General features: G+C 44.2%; 2 protein-coding genes across 5 annotated transcripts in view; one reads left to right on the top strand and one right to left on the bottom strand.

Annotated features, from left to right (window-relative positions):
* The window catches only part of SOCS5 (suppressor of cytokine signaling 5), a 67,622-nt gene extending 43,502 nt beyond the window's left edge, over positions 1-24,120 (bottom strand). The window contains exon 1 of one of the 3 annotated variants that reach the window (XM_062209380.1): positions 24,013-24,120. The gene's annotated coding sequence lies outside the window, so the exon portion shown is untranslated. Of the gene's footprint in view, positions 1-23,391; positions 23,474-23,674; positions 23,761-24,012 lie in introns of those variants that run through there. The other 2 variants (XM_062209381.1, XM_062209383.1) reach the window with 2 other exon arrangements.
* Positions 24,121-24,150: 30 nt separating this feature from the next.
* Positions 24,151-24,560, top strand: part of PIGF (phosphatidylinositol glycan anchor biosynthesis class F) — a 120,772-nt gene continuing 120,362 nt past the window's right edge. Inside the window, exon 1 of one of the 2 annotated variants that reach the window (XM_062209384.1) lies at positions 24,151-24,237. The gene's annotated coding sequence lies outside the window, so the exon portion shown is untranslated. Of the gene's footprint in view, positions 24,238-24,417; positions 24,478-24,560 lie in introns of those variants that run through there. The other variant, XM_062209385.1, reaches the window with a different exon arrangement.

Below are 24,560 nucleotides of genomic sequence, written 5' to 3'. Positions count from 1 at the left end.
AGGAGACCGGCTTGGGCGAGTCCCAAGCACTCTCCAGAGCTTAGTGTTGACGGGACACCTGACACAAAAAGGACATTTGTTCATTCGCCTCTGATTTGGACTTGGCAAAGCAAGAAAGGAGGAGCAGGCAGGGGCTCCTTCTAGAAGGGACTCGTCAGAATGTCTGCATCTTGGGACAGCAAGTTCGCTGTTTAAATTGAATACTGCCTTCTCACAGCCATGAGAAAGAAAGGAAGCTGACACCCAAAAGGGGGAGCTGGCTGCTCTCCTGGCCTCCTCTGGAGTACACCCACTTATATCAAGGGCTTCACTGTCCTAGCCCCAGCTGCACTTGGCACCTCCCGGTCCTACAGCCCCCTACCATGTATCAGCTGCACTACGGTTTCAGAGTCTCAGTAAGCTCATCTGAAACCCAGGAAATTGGACCAGATCCAGGACGTCACAAACTGCAAGTATGACAGTTTAGAAATACTGACCACAGAACACATACCTTACCCAGCTTATTAAATTTGTTATCTGGACTTTACCTCTTTGTTTCAGATGAAACATCAAATTGTCCCAAATTGGAAAAGCAAACACTACTGAATTCCTAAAAGAAACTCTTACCTTAGTCCAAAATACTTAAATGGCTGTATCTTACAGTAAAACGTAATCCATGCAAAAATTCCTCATAGTTCTTTACCAGATAAATTTAACACTAGGGAGCAAGCATTGTGGCACAGCAGGTTAAGCCACCACCTGTAACACCAGCACCCGATATGAATGTGTCCAGGTTGCTCCACTTCGGATCCAGCTCCCTGCTAATGCACATGGGAGCGGTGGAAAATGGCTCAATCCCTTGGGCCCCTACATCCACCTGGGAGACTCAGATGGAGTCCCTGGCTCCTGGCCCAGCCCTATGGTGGCTATTTGAGAAGTGAATCAGAAGATGGACTCTCTCTCTCGCTCTCTCCGTTTGAGAAGTGAACCAGGGGATGGATGATGGCTCTCTCATCTGTTTCAAAGAATAAATAAACTTTAAAAAGTTGATCACTCAGAATAATAATCTTTTTTAAAAATAAAGATTTATTTATCTGAAAGGTACAGTGACAGAGAAAGATTTTTCCATCTGCTGGTTCACTCCCCAAATGCCTGCAACAGCCTGAGCTAAGCCAGACCAAAGTCAGGAGCCAGGAACTCTATCCAGGTCTCCCACGTGGGTAGCCAGGGTCCAAGCACTTAGGCCACCTTCTGGCTGCTTTTCCCAGGCACGTTAGCACGAAGCTGGGTTAGAAGCGTAGAGTACCTAGGACTTGAGCCAGGCATTCTGCTATGGGATGTGGGCAGCCACTCGCTGCACCACAACCTGCCCCAACAAAAATCTTATGAATCAAATAACATCAGTACCTCTGCAACACCAAGAGCTGTAGAGTTTCCAGCAATGTCTTCAGGGAGCAAGAAAAGATCAAGTGCTCCCTGTTAAGTTTCAGACTACAAATCCAGAAGTGGAAGAAAACAGACAATCTTAACAATTACTGAACGGAATGGAAGAGCGAGACATTGTGCCTGTCACCTTACTGGGATGACATCCCATGAGGTAGCTGGTTACTGCCGCTATTTTAACCATGAAAAAACTGAGGCTCAGGAGGTGAAATAACCTGCCCACCGCTACAGAACCCTTCACAGGGGGCTAGCACTGTGTGCATCAGGATAAGTCACTGCCAAGTGGTGCCGGCAGCCCGAATGGGTGCTGGCTTGAGTCCCACCTGCTCTACTTCTGACCCAGCTCCCTGCCAACGCACCTGTGATCAGCAGAGGATGCTCCAAGTGCACTCATATGGGAGACCTGGGGGAAGCTCCTGGCTCCATTATGGCCATTTGGGGAGGGAACCAGCAGATGGAAGACCTCTCTCTGTCTCTGTCTCTGTCTCTCTCTCTCTGCCTCTCCCTCTCTCTGTACCTCTGCCTTTCAAATAAATAAATAAATATTAAACAAACAAAAAAGAATGCCTCACAGAGTCTAAATATAAATTAATAAAGAAGAATGAATTTCTATCTCAAGACTTCAGGACAACATGCTCCGATCAGCAGAGCCAATAATCACGCACATCCTTTCCACAGGTACAGCTCTGGAATGAAGACACAGTCTGTCAGATGATCGTGGCTACATACTGTTTCTTTATTCTTCCTTCTAAAGATGTGTTTCTTTCTTTATTTGAAAGGCAGAGAGACAGAGATAGGGAGAGAGAGATCTTCCATTTGCTGGTTCATTCCCCAAACAGTCACAACAGTAGGGCTGGGGCAGGCAGAAGCCAGGAGCTAAGAACACCATCTGGGTTTCCCAAGAGGGAGGGGCTCAAGCACTAGGGCCACCTTCTGCAGCTTTTCCCAGTGCATTAGCAGGAAGCCGGGTTGGAGGCAGAGCAGCCAGGACTCAAATGGCACTCTGATATGGGATGCTGGATTCGCAAGCAGGGATTAACCCATTGCACCACAATGCTGGCCCCATTTCTTAATATAAACTTAAAAAATAGGTCTAATAGTCTTTTGTATGCTTGCTTAGGATGAAATCAATTTTCCTGATCAAAATGGGCTCCTGGATCTACAAATGCTGAGGAACAGACTAGACTGTTAAGCTGAAGTGGTTCGCTGAAGTCTGGTGTGAGTGGTGCCTCTCTGGAGGAACTGTCTGGTTCTCTACACTTCATTTGCTCATGAAGTGTAACACTCCTTTGTCTCTGCAACATGAACTTGCTGCTCCTGATTTCTAACACGTTCTATATATAGCAAAATATGGGAAGTTGAGTCACCACTGTGAGTTCCTGAAGAGCGTGAAGTCCATATGCTTAAGATGCTAGGGGTGTAAATGGCAACTACAGTATTTTATTAAGAAAACCAATGATTCCTATGTCTATTCTTTTCTTAACAAAGGACAGCCATACCTGCAAGGGGGTGGGCAGTAACAGTGGCAGAGGAAGTTAAGACAAAGACTTTTTAAAGATCAGCTCTTGGGGGGGAAAGAGGAAAGAAAGAATGCAACAATAAATCGCTTCAAGTACATAAAGAAGTGCTTGATGGAAATACAATTTTAACTATGAAACATGGGTAACTGTCTTAGTTCAGGAATAGTTTAGGGTGTATGTTATACATACACTGTAGGGATATATTTCTCTCTAAATTTATAAAGATGATACTCAGTAAAGCTCAATCTAAAGTACGTACAAAAATGAAAGAAAGACATAATCAAGGTATAAACTGGGGCTGTCATTGTGGCATGGCGGGTTAAGCCACTGCCCGCAACGTTGGCATACCATATGAATACCAGTTCAATTCTGGGTTCTCTCTCTCTTCCTTTTAAACAAATAAATAAATCTTTAAAGAAAAAGAGACACTCAAAAGTATCATCTTACTATTTTCATTTACCATATTATAAACATTGTCTCACACTTGTAAACATCCTAAAACTCAGGATTTTTAAACATAACATTTTAAAAATTATAATCAGTACACTAACCAAAAGTTGTAGAGAACATAGTTTTATGCTACATGATTACACAGCCACAGCAAAATTTAATGATTCTAAGAGGCTTCTAGTTTTTTAACATTATAAATACCACTGTAATAAGTAAATACCACATACATTTGTTCACATTTCTTACTCCTTCTAAAAAATTCCTAAAAAATGTAATTTTGGAGCAAAAGTTATGAACATTTTAAGGGTTCTGAATATTGCAAAATTGCCCTTTAGAAAGCTGTGGCAATGTAGGTTCCTACTATCAGCAGGTACCTGCCAGTGCTTGATTCCTTTTTATGTGAGAGATCAAACTGAGCATGTAGTCTGACATAATGACTCCAACCTTTTATGGCTTTTTCTATAATTTATTTCTTAAGCTTGGCGAAAAATCTTTTAGGAAGTAATAACTGTTGCAGTGAGCAAATACCTGTAGTAAAACAACGTTTCTTATGTTGCTTTTGTTGAACAAACGTACCTCTGTAAATTAAGTGCTCTTAATTAAAAACAGCATGAATTGCATATATCCATTTTTAAAAGTAACTTATCCTTCTATGAGTATATGTGCAATAATGTATGTCTGGAATGATGTTCAGACAACTATGATGAACTCTAGGTTTCGAGATTCTGAATTATTTTTTTCTCCATTCTAAAAAATTTCCTTCTATTATCTCTAGAAGCCGGCATTATTTTTTGAAAATAATTTATAGCCTAACAAGTATGACATACCAAAAATCACAAAGGATTTTTAAGGATAAAAATGAAAATAAACTCTGTACTTCCACCCTCAGTTATGATGGCGTTAACTGGGACTGGACTGGACCTCCTGTTGCACACTATCATAAATCTGGGGAATACAGATGCTATCCTACCTATGGGGGCTGATTTGCAATCCTTTGATATGAAAGCAACACGTATTCAGCAGAAAACATCTGCAGGCCCTGGCCTGCAGCGCCGGCATCCCATAAGGGTACGATTCAAATCCCAGCTGCTCCACTTCTGATCCAGCTCTCTGCTATGGCCTGGGAAAGCAGCAGATGATGGCCCAAGTCCTTGGGTCCCTGCACCCACATGGGAGACCCAGAAGAAGCTGCTGGCTGCTGGCTTCAGATCAGCTCAGCTCTGGCCATTGCGTGACCACTGCGGTCATTCGAGGAGTGAACCAGCGGGTGGAAGACCTCTCTGGTTCTACATTTCTAACTCCTTCAAATAAATAAAATAAATCTTTAAAAAAAAAAAATGGGGGGTGGTGCCAAGGCGCAGTAGGTTAATCCTCCATCTGCAGTGCTAGCATCCCATATGGGCGCTGGTTCTAGTCCCGGCTGCTCCATTTCCAATCCAGCTCTCTTCTATGGCTTGGGAAAGCAGTAGAAGATGGCCCAAATCCTTGGGCCCCTGCACCCACACGGGAGACCAGAGGAAATTACTGGCTCCTGGCTTCGGATCAGCTCCTGCCTATGTGGCCAATTGGGGAGTGAACCAGCAGATGGAAAACCTCTCTCTCTCTCTCTCTGCCTCTCCTCTCTCTGTGTAACTCTTTCAATAAATAAATATTTTAAAAATAAAAATAATAAATAAATAAATAGGAAATCTCATTTTAAAAAAATCTGAATTTAGAATCTTTGTTCTTCCGAGGTGAGGTGTCGGAACTGAGTTGTGGGGTCTGAGTACAGCACCACAGGGAAGCACTCCAGGAGTTTGCAGAAGGGGCCTTTGTGAGCATCAGGCTAAACATCATCTGCACATGCATGGTGTGTAACTCCACGAACTATACAATTACCAACACCACGGAGTTCTCAAACAGTTCAACAGAGTATATAGCAAACAGGGTTTAGTGCCTACCAATGGGGGTAACCAAACCTTGATGAATACAAGGGGCATGCCTCAACAGTGGGCCCCAAATTGCCCTCTACTAAAAGCTATTCTGGAACTGCCCCCAAACAACTAAAAACCTCAAAACCAAAAAACCCTGAAAACAAAACAAAGATTAAGTTGACCCATAAACTATGAGAATAAAACTCAATACTCAAGAAAGATTATGCCTCCCTCCTCGAAAATCAAAGACACTCATCATTAGAACATCCATTAATATTACTAGATTTAAGAAAAAGCAGGGGCCGGTGCAGTGGTGCAGTAGGTTAATCCTCCACCTGCGGAGCCGGCATCCTATATGGACGCCATTTCTAGTCCCGGCTGCTCCTCTTCCAATCCAGCTCTCTGCTGTGGCCTGGGAAAGCAGTGGAAGATGGCCCAAGTACTTGGGCTCCTGCACCTGTGTGGGAGACCAGGAAGAAGCACCTGGCTCCTGGATTTGGATCGGCGCAGCTCCAGCCATTGCAGCCATCTGGGGATTGAACCAATGGAAGGAAGACCTCTCTGTCTGTCTCTCTCACTGTCTGTAACTCTACCTCTCAAATAAATAAATAAAATATTTAAAAAAAAAGAAAAAGAAAAAGCAAGAAGGCCTGGCGTTGGGTTATAGCACGTAAAGCCACTGCCTGTAATGCCAGCTTCCCATATGGATGCCAGTTCCAGATGTGGCTGCTCCACTTCTGATCCAGCTCTCTGCTAATGGCCTGGGAAAAGTGGTGGAAGGTAGCCTGATCGCTGGGGCCCCTGCTACTCATGTTGGAGACCTAGAAGACTCTCCTGGCTCCTGGCTTCAGTCTAGCTCAGCCGTGGATGTTGTAGCCATCTGCAGAGTAACCAGCAGATGAAGATCTCTCTGTCTCTCCCTCTCTCTGTAACACTTTCAAATAAATAAATAAATAAATCTTAATTTAAAAAAAGAAAAGAAAAAGCAAGAAATGATAGCCTATAATCAGGTCAAAGAAATGGCAGGGATAAAGAGAATCTGAATACAAAGAACTAAAAACAGGTAATACAAAAATAATTCAGAGATTTAATGAAAAACATGAATATAATGAACAAAAAAGAAAAATTTCAATAGAGAAGTGGGAACTATATAAAATGAGATTCCAGAACTGGAAAAAAAACCTTATACAAAAAATTAAATGGATAATCATAACATCAAATCAGACAAAGAAGTTTAGAAAAAGTGAACTGATGACACAGCAACAGACATGTTTCCAAACTGCAGGAAATAAGGAAACAGGAAGAAAATGGACAGAATCTTGGTAACTTCTTAGTTAATATTAAGTGGTTGGACATATGAACAATTGGAGTGTAAGGAGAAAAGAGATACTTAAGAAATGGAAATTTTGATGTAGGAATTGTATAAGTTTGGTGAAAATAAGACATCTATAGGCCCAAGAAGTTCAATAAATTCACCCACCCCCAAAAAAACCAAACCAAGAGGCATCATAATAAAGTTATTGACTATAAGTGATGCAGAAAAAAATGTTAAAAGCAGCCAATGGGGAAACACATACATACAGGGAAACAAATGTAAGAATGCTCACAAACTTCTCATCAGAAACTATACAAACAAGAAGACAGTGGAATGTCCTTGAGCTACTGAAAACCTGGACTTCTACATCACCCACTTTCAGCAACTGGCACCAAATGAATGCTGTTTAAAGGGAGGGGCAGCAGCACAGAGGCATAGTGGGTAAAGCCTCTGCCTGCAGCACCAGCTTCCCATATGGGCACCGGTTCTAGTCCCGACTGCTCCACTTCCTTTTTTTTTTTTTAAAATTTATTTGAAAGAGTTACAGAATGAGGTAGAGACAGAGAGGGAGGTCTTCCATCCACTGGTTCACTCCCCAGAGAGTCACAATAGCTGAAGCTGTGCAGATCTGAAGCCAAGAGCCTCCTCTTGGTCCCCCACATGGGTGCAGGGGCCCAAGGACTTGGGCCATCTTCTACTGGCTTCCCAGGCCATAGCAGAGAGCTGGATCAAAAGAGGAGCAGCCGGGACTAGAACTGGTGCCCATATGGGATGCCAGCGCCACTGGCAGAGGATTAACCCAATGCACCATGGCACTGGCTGCACCACTAAAAAATTTAAAGAGAGATATCTTATAAACCAATAGAAAAGATAAAATGGAGTCATTTAAAAAAAATGCAAACCAAGGGAAAAAACAGCAAACATACGGAACAAACAGAAAACAGTACATTTTAATCCAACTATAACAATAATTACATTAAGTATAAACAGTAAATTCCTTGTTGGCATGATCCTAGTTGTACTCCAATAAAACTCTACTTACATAGGGACTGGTGTTATGGTATAGCAGGTAAAACTGCCACTTACAATGCCAGCATCCTATATGGGCGCCAGCCAGTTCGAGACCCTGCTACTCCACTTCCAATCCAGCTCCCTGCTAATGGCCTGGGAAAAGCAGCCAGAAGGTGGCCTAAGTGCTTGGACCCCTGAACCCATGTGGGAGACCCAGAATAAGCTCCTGGCTTCAGATCAGCCCAGCTCCTGCCATTGTCGCCATTTGGGAAGTGAACCAGTGGATGGAACTGTTTCTCCCTCTCTGTCCATAACTCCACCTCAAAAAAAAAGAGATGCCATTATAAGGAGACACTACATGGGGGTAAAGGGTAAAGAGTGCGTTCTTTGGGTCCCTGTTTCCTGGCTTGCCAAGTGATGGTCTCTCCACCATCCTCCAGTACCACCAGATGTTTCAAACCAATGGGGCCACATGATCTCAGTTAGGCTGTGAACCTCCTAAAGTGTATGCCAAAATGAACCTTCTCTCAGGTATTTCAGTTAAGGTGACAAAAAGCTGACTAAAACGGTATCTATGAACACCTACAGGTAACATTTAACTGTGCAAGACCTAATTATTTCTTTCCTAAAATCAGTCTCAAGGGATGTTCTTTCTCACCAACTTTACTCAACATTCTCCTGAGGACCGTGACTAGGGAACCAAAGCAAGAAAACAGAGGCATTCTGATGCTTTTAAAAAACAAGTAAAATAATCTTTACAAAAATCAAGATCACATGATCATGTATACAGAAAGTACTCTGGCAGGAAAACTACCAAAAAACCAACAAAACAAACCTACTAGAGCTAACAGATTAATTTAGCAAGGCTGTAAGATATAAAAACCAAAATATAAAATTTCATTTTACTTCCATATATTAGCAACACACCATGAAGAATGAAAACTTAAAAATACCATATATATCTGCATAAAATACTTAGGTATAAATTTTAATAAATTATGTATAAACCTTTAATGTTGAAAAGTGTAAAAAATGACAAAAAATTAAAGAACTAAAAAAGTAGAGATATATGATGTTCACAGATTGAAAAATTGTATTGTTAGGAAGTCAATTTTCTCTAATTCCTACGTTCATGCAATCTCAACTAAAATTTCAGCAGGCTTTTCTGTTGATGTTGTTAAGCTGACTCTAAAATTTATATGGAGTTGCACAACACCTAGAAAAACCTAAACAATCTTGAAAAAGAACCACACAGGAGGACTTAACATTACCTTATTTCAAGACTTAAAGGGGGTCAGCACCGTAGCACAGTGGGTTAAAGCCCAAGCCTGTGGCACTAGCATCCAGATGAATGCCAGTTCTAGTCCTGGCTGCTCCACTTCCGATCCAGCTCCTTGCTAACGTGCCTGGGAAAGCAGCAGAGGATGGCCCAAGTCCCTGGGCCCCTGCACCCACGTGGGAGATGGGGAAGAAGCTCCTGGCCTCAGATGGGTTCAGCTTTGGCCACTGCAGCCATTTGGGGAGTGAACCAGCAATGGAAGAAGACCTCTCCCTTTCTCTCTCTCTCTCTGTAATTCTTTCAAATAAATACAAACATTCAAAAAAAATTAATGAAGCTATGTTAATTAAGACAATGTAATGATGGCATAAAGATACACAGATTAATGAACAGAACAGAACTAGAAACAGATCCACATTTATTCACCTGATCTTTGATGAAGGTACCAAGCCATTACTGGGGAAAAGAAAGTCTTTTTAACAAACCATCCTGGACCAACTGGTTATCTATATCCATATGGGTGAAAAACTTAAACTCAACCATTACCTCACTCCAATACACAAAAATTAATCTGAGTTAGTACACAGACCTAAAAATAAAAGCTACCTCTATCAAGCATCTGGAAGAAAACACAGTAGACTATCTCCACAACTATGAATAGCAAAGGCTCTTAAGACACGGCCCAGAAAACATTAACACTGAAGAAAATATTGGTAATGTAACAGACTTAATCAAGTTCAAAATTTTATCTCATTAAAAGATATCTTTAAGATAATGAACAGGCAAGTCACAGACTGGGAGAAAAATCCTTAATAAATATATCTGACAAAGAACTTGTATCCAATATATGAGTATATAAATCCTAAAACTTATTACTAAAATGGAAAAATACCCTTTCAAACTGGCAACTGGCTGTCTTGAACAGACATTTCACAAAGGAAGATGCACAGATGGCCTATAAGCATGCAATAAAGTGCTCAACAGCAACAGTTACCACAAAATGCAAATTTCAAACCACAATGAGACACCCCAGTAGGACCAAACACTGGTAGAGATAAGGGGCAAACAGAACCTTCAGAATACATTGCTGGGGGAAGCATAAAGTGGTAAAACCAACTCAGAAATTGCTCTTTAAGTTCCTTATGTTAAACACACACTGGGGCCGGCGCCGTAGTGCACTAGGTTAATCCTCCGCCTATGGCGCCGCCATCCCATATGTGTGCCGGTTCTAGTCCTGGTTGCTCCTCTTCCAGTCCAGCCTTGGAAAGCAGTGGGCCCCTGCATCCACATGGGAGACCAGGAGGAAGCACCTGGCTCCTGGCTTCCGATCAGCGCAGCTCCGGCTGTTGCGGCCACTTGCACAGTGAACCAACGGAAGGAAGACCTTTCTCTCTGTCTCTCTCTCTCTCTCACTGTCTGAAACTCTGCCTGTCAAATAAATAAATATTTTTAAAAAACCAAACACATCTATCCTATAATCTAGCAATCCCACTTCCAGATATTCACTCAAGACAAAAGAAAACATGTGCCACAAAAAGACCTATATGCAAGAATGTCCAAAGCAGCTTTGTCCATAACGACTGAAAACTGCAAACAACCCTTTCTACAGTAACACCACCCACGCAAGGGAATACTAGCCTGCAAGGAAAAGGAATAAAGTACTATCACATATAACATGGACAAACCTCGAAGACATCATACTGATCCAAACAAACCAAACACAAAAGAGAACATCTTGCATGATTTCATCTGCATGAAATCCTAGACAGTTAATCTTACTGTGAAAGAAGTAAGGACAGTGGTTGTAGCTGTGACAAGGAGACAGAAAGGATTGAATGGGAAGGAGCACAAAGGGTCTTTTGGGGTGAGGGAAATTGTAATTATACAGATACAAAAATATGGAACCGTATGCTTTTTATCTGTGTATTTCACTGTATGTGAATTAATCCCCACCTTTTATAAGAAAGGGAAACAGCATCTAAAAATTGAATTTCCACCTTATTACTCTCTGCTCATCCTCTAGAACAATATTTCCCAAAGTTTGGTCTGTGGACTGTATTTACCAGAATCAACCAGGCCCCATTCCTAACTTACTGAACCAGAATTTGGGGGTGGGTAAAGGCGTGTGGACCTGGAAATCTGTATTTAAACAAGAATTCCATAGAATTCCCAGACCCAGAAAAGTCTGATGATCACTGTTACAGAAGTACATAGTAAGAAAAAAGATCAAAGGATTCAGATTAATTATAAATTGTCAGTGCCTTATATACAATGTAAAACAATAGATAACAGTTGTCATTTAAATGCTAAGTGGCTATTCAAATTATGTTGCAATTTTCTCTTTACAATTTTCTACTTATATCCTTCAAGGAATTTCAACTCTAAATTTTGGTCTTCAATTACCTAACTACCCTAATTTCTCATTAATCCCAACTCAAACTGCAGGCTTTAGATACGGAATCCTGTTCATGACATCTTGTGCTTTTTCTTCCATAATGCTCTGCTTTCTTGGCACTGTTTTCCCTACCTCTTAATGGTGCTATTCCTATTTTTTAATGCACAGCCTTGTCTTTCTACCTTCTTTAAAACTAAATGAAAAACTCATCTTTTCCACTAAGTGCTAAACTACCTAAGTCAGAGTCTTCCCAAATTCCCTTGGCATTTGAAAATCTTGCTCCTAATAGATGCACTTATTTTGCTGAGACTGGACGTCTCATCTTAATGACTCACTAACTCCATCCCCTAGTTTGGAGAGCAGGACCTCTGGGGAAGAACTGAAAAGTTAACAGCCTTCCTGTTTTTTTCCTTTTCCCTTTTTGAGTTGCCAGGGCCTTAAGCTCCAACAGGCTGAAGGGGCAGGAAGGGGAGAGGCAAAGACCTGGTTGCTTAGGGATGCTCTGGACTAGACTTTAAAGCAGGTGAAACAAGCCTTCAGAATTCAGGGTTTGTCCAGACTACCTAACCAGCCCAAGGATGCAAACAAGGACTCCAACAGGAGATCTAGGTGAGGAACAGGAAGCACATTTGTCTAAGAATTCCCTGTGTCACACTGGATGGCTGGACAGAATGCACAAGGCAGGAAGGAAAATCTCAACTGGCACACTCTGCTTCAAAGGCAACAAAACATTTCTGGGTTTCTAACAGTAAATATTTTTATATATTCTTTGTAAAGCTAGGTAGTGGAGTTTTGGGTGGCAAGGGACAACCAACAAATATTTTAAATCATCTATACTCTATACTCTTGAGCCAAGTACTGGTGTTGGCCGTTGGTTTTTGTTCTGAATGCACTATCCTTTCAAAATTATGATCGCTACTTGTCTAACTTCATGATTCTCAATTATAAATATACGCCTTCCAAATCATATCCATAAACCTGACCAAGCTCCTATCCAAGATCCATATTTCCAACTGTTATCTTGGTCATGTCATTTATTTATCTAAAGCATAATTACTCAACTGAAATCAAACTCAGTGTTCCCCCTCTACCAAACCTGCACATCTGGTTCTTCTGCCAAGCCAGAACTTCAGACTCATCCTCAATTTCTACCACCCCCAAACGCTAACCAAGGCTGGAGCATTCAAAATTCTTTAATCTCTCTGAAATCGGTGAGTTTCATCCCCATTATAAATTCCTCAATTCAAACTATTTCCTCTCTCTCCAAAAGGAGGGAAGAGCCTTAAATGGCTGTGATCTTCCTATGTCAGGCCAGAGAGAGCTGCCCCATATGCTCACCCTGTCACCTGTATTATTGACTCAAAAACTATTTGAGGAATAACCGTCTCCAATGTATTTTTCTCTGGATTATTCTGTTTATTATTAATACTGTGATCAATTTCTTTTTAAAAAAAAAAGATTTATTTATTTATTTGAAAAGCATAGTTACAGAGAGGCAGAGGTAGAGAGAGAGAGAGGTCTTCCATCCGCTGGTTCACTCCCCAGATGGCTACATCAGCTGGAGCTATGCCAATCTGAAGCCAGGAGCCAGGAGCTTCTTCCAGGTCTTCCACATAGGTGCAGGAGCTCAAGGACTTGAGCCACCTTCTACTGCATTCCTAGGTCATAGTAGTGATCCAGATTGGAAGTGAAGCAGCTGGGACTCAAACTGGTGCCGATATGGGATGCCAGCGTTGCAGACCGGGGCTTTAACCTGCTGTGCCACAGTGCCAGGCCCTGTGATCCAAACTCCTAGGATGTTTTGCATTTTGCTCTCATAAACCTGCTCTTGTCTGATTTCTTGATTTTCTTTTGCACCCACTCAAAGATCAAATCTCTCCCTTCTCCTTAGACACAAATGCCCTTTCATTTTTAATAATCTACAATAAATAGTAACTCAGTCCAGCTTATTTCATTAGCATGAGCACTCGTACACCATTTTAAGCCATTTGCTAAGGCTGTGCAGAGGTAATGAGTGAAGAAACAATCAGACAATATGGCTCACTCCCCACTAGCTTATCTATGCAGCCTTATTAACAGGGTCGGGGTAGACCACGTGGACAAATGAGTAAAATGTGTCCACTGTCTGCTGGGCTTCTTCCTCACAGTAAACGAAGGCTAAAATCCTTCAGCTACAGGCTTCTTACCCATCTTTTGGCGATACATACAAAGACTGATAATTCCATTTTCCTCTTTAACACCTCCCTTCTTCACTTCCGCGACCCTCTTCCTCCACCACCTCGGTTTCCCCTGAATTCTCCTTGTCCGCTCCTCCCCAGCATATCAGTAGTCCTGTCACTCTCACTGGCACAGCATTTGAACTTTACCAATCATTGTCACATACATTTATTCACTTTGTCTTTCCAACTGAATTTTTTGGGGATTCCAAAATCAGTGAATACAATTCTATGTGTATGTGTATGTACACACATCTGCTATCCAGCAGTATTTAACAGCATGCATATACATATAAAAGTCTGCATACGGCAAATGGTGCCCTTGCTGTTTCTTATATTTCATTTCAATGTGCAAGTGCAGTTCTAAAAGCTCAATGATTCAGATATTATATTTCTGGTTCCTCTGTCCAGTCAGGACACAGCTCAGGCTCCTGCACTTCCAGAGCAGGAAGAAGGTTATGCCTTATGTTTTTCACATCACTACTTCACAGCACAAGAAGCATCCAGGTCTCTGAATTCCTACTCTGGTGACTTCCATTAAACCATATTTTCCCTGTTAATGAAGGTTACCTTTACTGACAACTATTAATGAACCAGCATTTTATAAATTCATCGGGGGAAATGTTTTATGGGTAGCCAGAGTTAATCACCAATCTCAAAGGGTAAAACTGTATACCAAAACACTCCTAGCTTTCCTTAAAAATCAAGAATTTAAGGAATGTTTCTAGATCCACTCAAAGTATTAGAGACCATCCTTGTGGTAATGACATTCAAATCAGACCAGAGCAAGGAGTACCCTGAATACTCCATAAACCCTAAATTAAACTATGTTTTAAAAGATTTATTTATTTATTTATTTATTTGAAAGGCAGAGTTACAGAGAGGCAGAGGCAGAGAGAGAGAGAGAGAGGGAGAGAGACAGAGACAGAGACAGAGAGAGAGACTTCCAGCCACTGGGTCACTCCCCAGAGGGCTGCCAGGACTGGAGCTGAGCCGATCCAAAGCCAGGAGCCAGGAGCTTCTTCTGGGTCTCCCACGCGGGCGCAAGGGCTCAAGCACTTTGGCCATCTTCTACTGCTTTCCCAGGCCATAGCAGAGAGCTGGATAGGAAGTGGAGCAGCCAGGTCTCAAACCAGCACCCATATGGGATGCAGGAACTGTAGGCAGTGGCTTTACCAGCTATGCCACAGCACCGGCCCTAAATTAAACTATTAGAAGTTTTAAGAGATTCCTAATATCCTGGGAAATATTCAGGACTGATAATCAGGAGACTGAAGTCTTAGTCCGCACTCCACCACAGACTGGCTCCCAGGGGAACATCACTTCAACTCTCTGTATCAAATTTCCTCTACTATAAAATTGGATAAGGCCACTGATCTTTCAGAATCATTCAGTGAATTCAATTAAAGAATGGCTGTAAATCACTTGGCCTGGAACATAACAGTCAAAAAACGGTAACCTCTTTTATAATGATTTTCATGTACAACATCATTCTTGGTTTCAGGGCCATGCCCGACAACAGTCAACATATTCTTGGACTTGCTGGCCCTGCAGCTACTACAATAAACGCCTTCAAGGAAGTCATCTACATGACTTCTGGATTCCCTTCCTGGGTCACAACCCACATCCTATAAATATAATTTGGAAAATCTTTTCCTAAATGCATTATCTTTCTCTATGCCACATGAAAACTCATCAAAGGATGTTCCTGTAGCTCTCCTTGTTGGCTTGGCTTTTAACTACCTGGAACAGCACAAAGAGCTGCAAGTCTGGCAACTTTCACTGCCAGTCTATCTTTTAAATCATTTATAAAAATGTTAAATAAAACTGGGCCCAGCACTGCTCACCTGAAGGGTAATGGACTGCAGCCTCACATAAACAGCCCAAGCCAAAGACCAAATAATTAAGAAACCCAGCTCCCCTTTGGCTACATGCATAATTTAACCCTTAACAAAGTGTGTGGACCCTCCTAAGATTGTGTAAGGTTAGTGAGTTTCTCCTTTAGCTTTAGAATACACAGGCACCCCTCAGGATTGTGGGAGATTAGTTTCAGGACCCTTGTGGATACCAAAATCGCAGATGCACAAGTCCCTAAGGTGAAGTGGCACAGTGTTGACACACAACCTACACACTGCCTCCTGTACACTGACCAGCTCTACATTACTATAATGCATCATATAATGTAAGTGTTATGTAAATAGTGGTTATACTGTATTGTTTAGGGAATAATGAGAAGGAAAAAAAAAACTGTCCGCATTCTGTGCACTTTTTTTTCCAGGTATTGTAGATCTGTGATTGGTTGAATTCTGATTCAAAACTGCTGGATGCACGTGGCCAACTCTGTACATGCACAGGACAAAACACAAGGGCCAGCACTGTGGTGCAGTGGGTTAAGTGCCACTTGGGACATCCCACATCAGAGTTCCTGGTTCCATCCCAGATTCTGTGCCTCTGATCCAGCTTCCTGCCAATACACACGAGAGGCAGTGGTTGATGGCCCAAGTACTTGGGTCCCTGCCACCACAGTGGAAACCCAGATGGAGTTCCTGGCTCCTGACTTTGGCTTGGCCTCACCTGGGCTATCACAGGCATTTGGGGAGTGGATGGAAGATTCTCTCTCTGCCTCTATGTCACTCTGCCTTTCCATTAATAAATAAGTCTTAAAAGAAAAATCTAGTCTAACTACCCTTTCAAGATCACTACTGCTGTGACCTGATTCTAAAGCCTTCCTAAGGTAGGACAGCTGGCTAACTCAGACAAAGAATGTTATTAAGTTGGACCATATATTCCTTCCTTCATGCTGTAACAACCACCCAGAAGCTAAGGAGAAATGTGCATGGACTGTACATCTACCGAGTCCACAGACCCTGCATGACAATTCACAATGGTCGTAATTATCCTAAATATATAAAGAAAACTCCAATCCAATTTAAAAACAAGTAATGGATGATTATCGTTTCATATGATATGGCATTCCTGATGTCTCCTAAAACCATATTTAACTAAATCATTTATTCACAAAACTAGACTATAACAGACCTGGTAAGATGATTTACATGTCTACATTGTACAAAATTCCTTCAAGCATATCATGAATACAATAAATGTTCAACAAACTGTGACAATTTTATAATCCTCATAATACTTAATAAAAGACGATCCAGAACTGATCACTTTTCAGTCATTAAAATTATGTATTGGTGAAAAAAAAAATATGACCCTAGAAATTTCTGATGGCTCCATGTATTGTCTTAGCTCTGCCAGCATCTCTTGGTTGGTCCCATGCCGTTATCATCTGAAGTACCACCAACAACCTACCTGCCTGAGATGGCAAGCAATAGTAAGGTTGCTACTGGCATGATAAAGACGCTTTTGAGCTATAACTAGTTTCTGATTTTAATCCCTCAGCTATAAAATAAACTTACTTCAATGAAACTCTAAAAATAAGGGCAATTAAAAGAAACTATCTGAGATACATTTAAAAATGAAATTAATGGGGGCTGGCATTGTGGTGTAGTGGGTAAAGTCACCACCTGCAATGCTGGCATCCCATATAGGTGCTGGTTCAAGTACCAGCAGATCCACTTCCAATCCAGCTCTCTGCTATAGCCTAGGAAAGCAGTAGAAGATGGCTCAAGTCCTTGGGTCCCTGCACCCATGTGGGAGACCCAAAGAAGCTCCTGGTTTCGGATCAGCGTAGCTCCAGCTGTAGCAACCATCTGGGGAGTGAACAAACGGATGGAAGATCTCTCTCTCTCTCTCTCTGCCTCTCTGTCACTATGCCTTTCAGATAAATAAATCTTTTTCAAAAATGAAATTAATGTTAAAAGAGAGTAATAAAAAAATGGTAAGCTCTGGGGCAATGCTCTGGTGCAGTGGGTTAAACCACTGCTTGTGACATAAGCATACCATATCAGAGTGTCGATTTGAGTCCCAGCTACTCCACTTTTTATCTAGCTTCTTGCTAATGAGCCTGGGAGGCAGATGAAGATGGCCCAAGTGCTTGGACTCTGTCACCCATGTGGGAGACCAAGATGTAGTTCCTGGCTTCTGGCTTTGTTCTGGCCAGACCTGGCTGTTGTGGCCATGTGGGGAGTGAAGCAGCAGATGGAAGAGCTTTCTTTCTCTCTCTCTTTCTCCCTCTGCCTTTCAAATAAATAAATAAAATACATTTTTTAAAATGGTAAGCTCCAGTGTGACAGATAAGAAGTTATTTGTCATGACAGGAGGCCAAGATGTTGTAAGAGGAAAAGACCACAAAGACGCATGAGAACTGAAGTTGTGACCACTATGAGTGAAAGAAAAGCTGCTCTAAAAGCACCAGAAGAACCTGAGAAGACAGAACCAAGGAGCACGGGGAAGAAATCCACCATTCTTTGAGTGACACAATTAAGACTCTGAGATCAGGAATGACTCAAACTGTCACCACCAAAAACATGTGCTAGGAGTGGGCGTTTAGCCTAGTGGTTAAGACACCTGTGTACCACAGGGGAATGCCTGGGTCCAATTCCCAGCTCCAGCTCCTGCCTCCACCAACGCAGACCCGGGGAGCCAGCAGTGATGGCTCAAGTAATTTGGTTCCTGCCACGCACATGGGAGACCTGGACTGTGTTCTCAGGTGCTGACTATCGCCCAGCCCCAGTTGTTCTGGGCACTTGGGAAGGGAACCAGCAGATGCAAGTTTTGTCTGTTGTCTGTCTCTAAAAAAAAAAAAAAAAAAAAAAAAAAAAAAAAAAAATCATCAATCTGGGAGGCCACAGTTGTGACACAGCAGGTTAAGCTGCTGCTTCAACACCAGCATCCCATGTGGAATGCCAGTTCCAGTCCTGGAGGTTCCACTTCCAATCCCGCTTCCAGCTAATGCACCTGGGAAGTCAAGGGAAGATGGCCCAAGTACTTGGGTTCTTGCCACCTCTGTGAGACCAGGATGGAGTTCCTGGCTCCTAGCTGTGGACTGGCCCAGAATTGGCTGTTGGGACAATTTAGGGAGTAAACCGGCAAAGGGAAGATCTCTCTGTGTCTCTCCCTCTTCCTGTTGCTCTACCTTTCAAATAAATAAATAAATAAATAAATATTTTTTTAGGTGGCTCTGTGGCACAATGAATAGCACACTGAACCTAAAAAAAAGAATCTGGTTCATTGGGGCCAGTGCTGTGATACAGCAGGTTAAGCCGCCACCCACAGTGCTGGCATCCTGTAAGAGTGACGGCTGCTCTACTTCTGATCCAGCTCCCTGCTAATATGCCTGGGAAAGCAGCAGAGAATGTCCCAAGTGCTTGGGCCCCTGCACCCACATGGGAGACCTAGATGAAGACCTGGCTCCTGGCATCATTCTGGCCCAGCCCTGGCCATTGTGGCCATGTGGGGGATGAACCAGTGTATGGAAGACTTCTCTCTCTGCCTCTGCCTCTCTCTATATATAACTCCAACGCTCAAATAAATAAATAAATCTAAAAAAAAAATCTGGTACATCATACAATCATCACTAGTAGGACCTGTGTTACAAATGAGAGAATTGCGGGCTGGCGCTGTGGCTCACTTGGCTGATCCTCTGCCTGTGGCGCTGGCACCCCGGGTTCCAGTCCCAATTGGGGCGGCAGGTACTAGACCCATTTGCTCCTTTTCCAGGCCAGCTCTCTGCTGTGGCCCGGGAGGGCAGTGGAGGATGGCCCAAGTGCTTGGGTCCCTGCACCCACATGGGAGACCAGGAGGAAACACCTGGCCCCTGGCGGCCATTAGGGGAGTGAACTAACAGAAGGAAGACCTTTTTCTCTTTCTCTCACTGTCTATAACTATACCTGGCAAATAAAAATAATAATAATAAAAAGCAAAACAAAAAAATGAGAGAATTGTATGTTAAAAACTTGAGTTATTTGAATTTTACCACAGTTTAATGAAGTCATCAAAATAGTGACATAATACAAAAATTAAAGTTCAATGATTTCCTCTTAGTTTCATTAGCAGAAGAGTTGCAACCAAACACAGACCTTCTAAATTACTGATTTCCTCACTTAACTTTGCCGTGTAGGCCTCTAGAACTCACTGTATTTCACTAGAATATCTGCAAATCAATTATTAATCTTTTGGCTCTAGAATAATAAAACAAACCATAATAAGGGTCTCCCAATGACATTGCAGAGATGAAAGTTCAATTCAATATTTGAGTCTATAAAATAAACCGAAAACAGATTAGCAAGAGAAAATACATACTCACTTCTTCTGTGCAAGCATGTGGGAGCCACAGAAACTATGACCTCTAAGAGGAGCCAGACGGTTGAGGTTTAAATTGTATTCTGAGCTGCAGAAAGGAACAGAGGCTCAGGACACCAGGGCAGAGACGGTACCAGGAGAGAGGAGGGAGGTGGAGGAAATGCACTGAGAAAAATGTCTTTTCCTCATTCTACAGTTAAAGTCCCTCAGGTAACGTCCCTCAGAGGATGATGTGCCATCCTGCGGCGATCTCTGAGTGAGGACGTCCATATGGTATTTCTCAGATCCAGATGAGGCCGATAAGGGACCTGGAGAGCCTGTTTGCATCTGCTGTCTACTTCACTAACGTAGATTTCCTCTAGAGATGGAAATTTCCCTCGGCCCAGGACAGCTTTTCAGAGCTATTCCTACATCTGCAACCCCTCTGAAAAACCATCTCAAAACTTGCCAAAGATGCACACTTGGTGGGGACACTTGAACTTCCTATGACATTCAGAAAAGCAGACACATTCCCTATAACTCAACATGCAGACCTAATGAAAGTCCCACGGAAGCAGAGGGTGAACAAGACAAAACATGAGAGCACCATTTGCAGTGACTGGCCCTTAAGGCAGACTACTATTTGGTCACATGTTTAATGGGACCCGCATGGCGCCAGCATCCCATATGGGCATCAGTCCAGCCCCAGCTGCTCCACTTCTGATCCAGCTCTCTGCTATAGCCTGGGAAAGCAGTGGAGGATGGCTCAAGTGCTTGGGCCGATGCACCCACATGGGAAATCTGGAAGAAGCTCCTGGCTCCTGGCTTCAGATTGGCCCAGCTCCAGCCATTGCACCCATCTGGGGAGTGAACCAGCAGCTGGAAGACCTCTCTCTCTCCCTTTTTGCCTCTGCCTCTCTGTAATGCTGCCTTTAAAATAAATAAATAAATCTTTAAATAATAATCTTTAAATAAGTCTTTAGCCAGAAACTGACTGCATTCAACAAGGAAACAAATGGGTATATAAGCACCTACTCACAGCCAATGAACCCCAGAGAATAGTGTCTAACATTCGCTGTGCCCCTACTATGTGCTGGGCAGTTAAGTCTTCACCACCAAGATAATACCCTTACTTTTCGAATGAGGAAATCTAGAGACTTGGGGTTAAACCCCCTTTCCTGAGATCATGTTAACTGACTGACATAGAAATTCTTTCTCTGTTACAACTTGATAGAAATTATTGTCATAGTTATAATTCTATTATTGCTTAAAAGTACTAAAATCCATTTTAATAAAACCCCCATACTTAACTGAAAATAATTTTAGACAATTCAGTTGGAAAGTAAGAGCCTTTTGAATTCTTAATATCCTTCAAGCAATTAATTGTTAATTTAAAAATTACAGAATACTAGCCTACTCTAAGATGTTCATCTAATATTCATCTAATATTTATCTTATTCCAATGAGAGGCAACTATCAGCACTTCCACTAACATTGCAGCATTATCATTTTAGACTTTTAAAACTCACCCAGTTTTCTATCATTTTATGAATGAAAGTCATCAATTCAAAGCTCTGCATCCTGGGGGGCCAGTACTGTGGCGCAGTGGGTCAACGCCCCAGCCTGAAGCGCCGGCATCCCATATGGGTGCCAGTTCGAGTCCTGGCTGCTCCACTTCCAATCCAGCTCTCTGCTGTGGCCTGGGAAAGCAGTAGAGGATGGCCCTAGTCCTTAGGCCTCTGCACCTGCATGGGAGACCTGGAAGAAGCTCCTGTCTCCCGGCTTCAGATCAGCGCAGCTCTGGCCTATGCGGCCAACTGGGTAGTGAACCATCGGATGGAAGATCTCTCTCTCTCTGTGTAACTCTGACTTTCAAATAAATAAATCAATCTTAAAAAAAAAGTCCTCCATCCTTAGAAGGGAACACTATCACAAATAATCCTAAAACCATTTATACTCAGCAAAAGTAGACAATGTGAATGTGACAGAGTAGAAAAAAAAACCTGGACTCAAGTCCAGAGACCTGCCCACCAATGCTGGCTCCACCAATAACCGGCAATTGTGTGCCTTCAACCGTGCTGGGCGCTGCTTTCCTGATGTGCAGAATAAGCACCTCTGTGAGGTGCTCTTCCCGCTCTAAGAGCAATGTGCCTCACCCCTCCACACTCCCCGTTCTCTTTCTGTTTAGTTATTGCCACTACTTCACAGCCAGGAAGCATGGTTTTCCCTCTGTTCTGCAACAAGAGCAAACAGCCCTCTCTCCACAAGGTGAGCGAGGAAAGTCTCCCAGCCCACTGGTTTGCATACATGGTTCTCAAGGTGATTAATGTAGAAGCCATTTTAATGTTAAAAGGTGTTAGGTTTCAATATTTTAGGCTACTGTTTTGTATGCCAGTACATTCTCCCTAAGGACGAATTAGTGAAATTCAAGGACAATAGGAAGAAGGAAAGAACAATTCTTCATTAGTTAGCTATTCGAGCACTGAGAAGGTGCCAGCTGAGACGTTAACATCCTCCTCACCGATGCACTGAAGGGCAAAACACGATCCACAAATTTTCCTAAACGATGTTCAAGTCCTCTCCAATCAAACAGGCTTTTCGTTTTGTAAACTGTAAATTACTCAACAAATGTGAGATATTAGTAACACATATGACTAAGAAAATATTAGTAAGATTAAATATCTAGCTGTGCAAACCTTAGCTTACTCTTCCGTCGACAGCCACAACCTGGGACCCTAGGGACCTCCTAGGAGGTCCTCCTCAGATTGGACCACTGCCTAATCTTGTGCTTTTCTTGTTCCCAACCCATTCTCAAAAGACTGTTATGTAAACGCGAGACTAAGTGTCTCACGTTAAGACTCCCAACTATGAGCGAACTCAACCTGATTCAGTGCTGCTTTCTAGAGCTGCCAGCTTCCCAGCATCTCCTTCCCAACTCAACGCCTGAAGCCAAAATATCTTAAAGCTTCTATAGTATTATAGTTCAATCGTGCATGACCTTGTAAAGAAACAAAAGGAAGACATGTGAATAACTTCTTAATCTCCTAGAATAAGTCAGTAGTGAATTACAATCGTTCGGTCCAATCTAAACGTTAACTGGGAAGAAGTGAACACACCACTACAGATGCAGGGGCTGCCACAAGAATGTCAAGATGTACTCGGGATTATCTCCAACACAATCGATAACCGATTTCAAAAAGTACCACCCAACACACACATGCTTCTTGAAATAAAGGCTCACTGACCAAGTCCAGCAAATGCCAAAGAAAAATGTCAAAACCTCCTCGTGACTCCCAACCCCAAGGCTTTCAAAGTTCAGAACCAAACCCAGATGTACTTGACACTGCGCTGTAGCATCTCTCTCTACCTGCAACCGCCTCCCCATCACTCCGCTACAACCACTCGGGCGCCCCGAGAGCCTCAGGAGCCCAAGTAGTGGCCGCCTCCGCAGCCCCAAGCAGCTCCGGCTAAGCCCCCGGGGGTGCGCCAGTCACTCCCCGCATCCACGCTCGCCTGCTCCCTCCCTCTGCCCCACCACCACCACCACCGCAGGTCCTTTCTCGGCGACCTTGAGGGGCCCCCGCACCGGGGACTTACAGCCCCAAGTGTCTCGGCCGGTCACCCCTTTAGCTGCTGCTCGCGTCCAGTGGCCTCCCCGCGACTCATCGCGACCAAGCTCACCGACGCCTTCCGCATAGCCCGGGACGACCCCCTTCTCCTTAGGTGCCCGACGTTCCGCCAACCAGAAGAGCAATTGCACTGAAATGCACCGACAGCTCGCTGAATGCAAGCGCCCACTACGCGCGGCGTGGGCTCGCCGTCCTCTCCCGACTCGGCCCATCCCGACCCGAGGGCCGGTGCTGCCGCCCGGAGTGCGGAGGCGGCGCCGGCCGAAGGTGGACTGCGCCCGGCACGGGCACCCGGCTACCCGCGGCCAGCGGGGCGCGACTGCGGGGGTACTCACCGGGCGCGGCGCGCGGGGCGGCCTCATCCAGGGCACCTGCGGCCAGGCAGGACGGGCCCGGACGGCGCAGTCACCACCGACTGGGCGAGTCCGCCCGCCGGCGCGTCCCGTCCCCTCCGAGGGTCCAGCCAGCGCAGCCTCGCTTCCTCCGGACGGAGCCCGGGGACCCCAGCTCCGCCGGATGCCCCCGCCAGGCCCCCACCCCCTTCCCCGGCCGCCTCCCCCTCGTCACCCTCTTCCCCTCCCCCCTCCCCCCAACCCCCACCGGAATGGAAAATACCTCCCGGGGAGGGGGGCGGGGGGCGGGCGGGGGCACGCCTCTCTGAAGGGCAGCCTACCGTGACCAATAACAGGCGGGGCCTCGGAGGGGCGGGATTCCCAGCGGCCAATCCGGAGGCGGGAAGGTGAAGGCCCGAGGAGGGAAGCAGGGAGCGAGAGCGGGGCCGCCGGGGAGTCAGGCAGGTCCGGCCGCTCGGGTGCGCGCGGTGCGCGGCTGCCATGTTGGAGTCGGGCAGCTGCGACGGCGACTGAGTCCGGCCCGGTGAAAGGGAGGAGCCAGTCAGGTGGGAGAGAGGCTGTCACGTGGGCTCGGGGGCGGGGAAAGGCGGGCTGCGGCCCGAGGGGAGGGGTCGGTGGCGGCGAGTCACGGGGGCTGAGGAGAGTCACGTGGTCGGAGAAGGGCCAGCGGTGGGCTGGGGGTGGAAGGTCAGCTTGAGGTGGGAGAAAGGCGAAAGCTTTGTCCGTGGTTTCAACTCTGTAGGGAGAAGGAGAGGAAAATGCTGAATGGAGGGCGTGAGTGGCGGGTAGGAAAATGTGAATGAGTCTCCCTAGCTCTCTCCAGCATGGAGCCACCCAGTCACTAAATTCCAAGACCCACAGGAAAGCG

Source organism: Lepus europaeus, chromosome 13, assembly GCF_033115175.1.
Source record: "Lepus europaeus isolate LE1 chromosome 13, mLepTim1.pri, whole genome shotgun sequence".
NCBI classification, from domain to species: domain Eukaryota; kingdom Metazoa; phylum Chordata; class Mammalia; order Lagomorpha; family Leporidae; genus Lepus; species Lepus europaeus.
The sequence above is the reverse complement of the archived record's forward strand: the minus strand, read 5'-3'. Positions and strand labels throughout refer to the sequence as shown.